Source organism: Odontomachus brunneus, unplaced genomic scaffold (genome assembly GCF_010583005.1).
Source record: "Odontomachus brunneus isolate Ranch 3 - 2012 unplaced genomic scaffold, Obru_v1 Obru_scaffold_197, whole genome shotgun sequence".
Taxonomy (NCBI): Eukaryota; Metazoa; Arthropoda; class Insecta; order Hymenoptera; family Formicidae; genus Odontomachus; species Odontomachus brunneus.
Window position 1 is genome coordinate 140,346 of NW_022639647.1, and position 490 is coordinate 140,835.

The 490-nt window shown below is 13.9% G+C and overlaps 1 protein-coding gene across 2 annotated transcripts in view; it reads left to right on the forward strand.

The window, feature by feature from the left end:
• LOC116851962 (tubulin polymerization-promoting protein homolog) overlaps positions 1-490 on the forward strand; it is a 105,517-nt gene that overhangs the window by 10,171 nt on the left and 94,856 nt on the right. The window lies entirely within an intron of this gene.

Sequence of the window (490 nt, forward strand, 5' to 3'; positions counted from 1 at the left end):
TTATTTAATAATAAATATTTAATTTATTTAAAAATAAATATTACTACAAATATTTATTTTTTGTTTACTATAAATATTGTATAAAATATTTAGCTTATATTTTAATAATATTTTGAATACAGATTTTGATAATTTTTTCTTTATGTATAAAAATATTTATAAAATACTTATGTAATATTTTTAAAAAATAATTTGACTTAAATATTATAAATATTTATAAATCTTTATCATAAATATTGTGTGCTGTCTGGATAAATTCTCTTTTTTACATTAAAACATTAAAAAACGAAACATTCTTCAAACATTAAAAAAAATGTTTTTTTTAATGAAAAATGTGAAATTATCCCTTTATTTTTAATGTTTTAAAAAATGTTTTTTAAATTTTTAAAAAATGTTTTAAATGTTTAAAAAATGTTTTTAAATGTTTAAATGTTTTTATTGTTTGCTTGCTAGTTGGGTTTCTTATTAATAATGCAAATTGAGGGGTTAA